The 2,869-nt window shown below is 39.2% G+C and overlaps 1 protein-coding gene across 1 annotated transcript in view; it reads left to right on the top strand.

Moving 5' to 3' along the window:
* exorh (extra-ocular rhodopsin) overlaps positions 1-2,869 on the top strand; it is a 64,788-nt gene that overhangs the window by 1,333 nt on the left and 60,586 nt on the right. The gene's annotated exons all lie outside the window — the stretch shown is intronic.

Raw genomic sequence — 2,869 nt, 5'->3', positions numbered from 1 at the left:
CAAAGTTGGAATTTAAATAAAAATGAAAAGTGGAAACTTATGCTCACCACCCTTCATCCCTCGGCCAATTAATCAAATGATCCAATACGTATGATTGTATGAACTAGGAAAAGATCCTATCCCCTGTGTGCCTTGGTATTTATTATAAACGTTAGTCCTTAACATCTATCACTGTGTATATCACCATTCAAACATCTTTTAAAAGTTGAACAAACCCCACACAGCTCAGTGAAATGTTGACTTTATTTGATCATTTCAGTAAAAACTAACGTTCATATTTCTCTTTTTGATTATAATACTGATGAACGTTCAAAACAAAGCACTTTGGCAACTTACCACATACGTTTTAAAATGCTTAATAAGCACCGTAACTTTCATGATATAATTTCTCCGTCATAATCGTTTGTTTCTGTGAACGGCCGACTGTTGTGTGACGGTAAATGCTGCGGCTGCAAGGCATTGTGGGGCAGCATTTTCTCCTCTCCTTTCGGTAAGGGAGGTCCAGTGGTTCCTAAGCTAAAGGAGGTTATAAAGGAAGTTTGAAACCTCCTTTCCTATCATCTAGAGTTTTCGAACGGCACTTATCATGGCTGCCACTGAGGGACTTCCGGGTCATTTCACTCGGTTAGGAAGGTTCCTAAGCTAAATGGACTATTCGACTGCAGCCTAAGATTTCCGTTGCTAATCTACTCTGTAGCTATTGTGCATATGACAATAACATATTTGAATCTTGGTACTCCTGTCTTCATCTCCAAACTGCCTTCGTGCTACATTCCTCATACAAACCCACTTACAAATATTATAGGATGCAAATTAAAGTAAATTAGGAACTGGATTTTGGGACTAACCTGGAGAACAGACCCTTGAAAAAAGCATTCAAATCCAGTTGTGGATTGGGCATGATTCCTGCATTTAGATACAGGAAGTCAATTCTGTTGTATCTGCAGATAAACACAAAGGTCAACCTCAGTTCACTATTCAGGTGAGTGAAGGTATATCAACAGTGCCATGACATCACTGTGTCAGTACCTGGCCTTGACCTCCTGAGCAGCGCTGAGCACAGATTGGACAGAGCCCACGTCCAGCTGCAGGAGGTCCACATGTGCGTTGGAGTGAGAGGTCAGCAGGGCGGAGCGGGCAGCCTCCGCCCGCTGCATGTTCCTGCAGGCCAGACACAGCCGCAGCTGGCTGTCCTCTGTCAGCAGCCGCTCACACAGGGCCAGGCCGATGCCGCTGGACAAAGTGAGAGGAGGCAGACAAACATTAGGGTGGAAACAAACACCCCTAAGGACTCTCATCCTACAGACTTTGGAAGTGAAACAAGTGGTAAACATAGAAGACTTGTTATTACAGTTGTAGAAGAAATAAATATTAAAGGCAGATACAGAAACAGGTTGTTGTCGCAAATTCTAACAAATCTAAATTAAAATGTTTACAATGCATGTTGATAGTAAGAACCTATAATAGACCTACTCTGTACGAGTGTATTGAGAAAGTAACACAGTTTTAATGTTTTTGATGGAGGTAATAAATCACAGATAGTACTGCCGCCGTAGATACACCAGTATTTTCTCATTTGTGTATGATTTTGTGTATCTTGGATGTATTTTCTGTGCAAGTTTTATTTAATATTTAAAATACATATTTACATATATATTTAAATGCATTTGAAAAAAAAAGCCTTCTGTGGATATATCTTTAAAATTGAATTAGCATTTTATGCATAACTGGTGCATAAATGTATGTTACAAATATAGACAAGGGTTAACCCTAACCCAAGTCCCATATTATTATTAAAGAATCACAGACCTGTGCATTAAAATAAATCTAATAACATTATAAATAATGTAGGTTCTTCCTCATTATAATGATGTTCCTTATGGTACATAAGTATAGTAGTATAGGTACTTTTACAATCTTATTTTGTTGTAGGCTATGGGTTGCTGTTAGCTTTTTTTTTGTAATTCCCCTAATGTTATCTGTACGTGTACGTGATGGATGCACTTACAATAACATTGTGGATAAAAGAAGATTGAACTAACTAGCATTGTTATAACAGTTGTAAAACATCGGTACGTTCATTCAGTTTATCCCATTTTAGAAGCACTTCTCCCTCAGTGACGCTTTCAGCTCGTGCAGGTGTCAATCTGTAGCAATGTTAAATACCGAGTGTCTCTTCATCGTTATAATGCTGTTTTAGTGACCTACCTGTTCGCGCCGGTTATGAGGACAACTCTCTCCATGTCTGCCCGGAGCTAGCAGCGTCTGTAAGCGAAGACAGGACCGTAATAAAGTTTAAACCAGGTGTGAATAATCTCTAAACGAAGCAGCCCATCGTCCGATTCCAATGAGATACTTTAGCCTATGTGTAGGAGCAGAAACGTGGTGTGATTGGATGTCAACAAACAACCAGCCAATCAGGTCACTCACTACGGAGAGCGAAGAGGCCCAGAACAGCTAAAGAGCACAACGACTGAAAATGTCGATTATTGATTATGTCTTTAATACGGTCCAAAACCGATTACAGATTCGAAGTAATAGTGCAAAAATACTGTGGCAAGTTGAAGTCCTGTCCATCTCAAAATGATTGTGTACAATTGGATTACAATTCGTGGTGCAATAATGTGTACATTATCTTTATGTTGCAGCTGGTAAGGCAGTTTGAACTGCTGAGTAGCTTTAAAGGTCACTTATTATGCAAAATCCACTTTTTCACGTCTTTTTTACTTAAACATGTGGCCCACGTTGTAAAGAGATTCTGAAAGTTTCAGGAAAAAAGACCCCCTCTCTTTTTGTCCTGATCCATTTATATTAAAAACCTGTCTGAAAATGAGCTGATCAGATTTTGGCCACTTTATGATGTCATAAC

This window comes from Notothenia coriiceps, unplaced genomic scaffold, assembly GCF_000735185.1.
Source record: "Notothenia coriiceps isolate Sejong01 unplaced genomic scaffold, NC01 NC01_scaffold00037250, whole genome shotgun sequence".
Classification (NCBI taxonomy): Eukaryota; Metazoa; Chordata; class Actinopteri; order Perciformes; family Nototheniidae; genus Notothenia; species Notothenia coriiceps.
The sequence above is the reverse complement of the archived record's forward strand: the minus strand, read 5'-3'. Positions and strand labels throughout refer to the sequence as shown.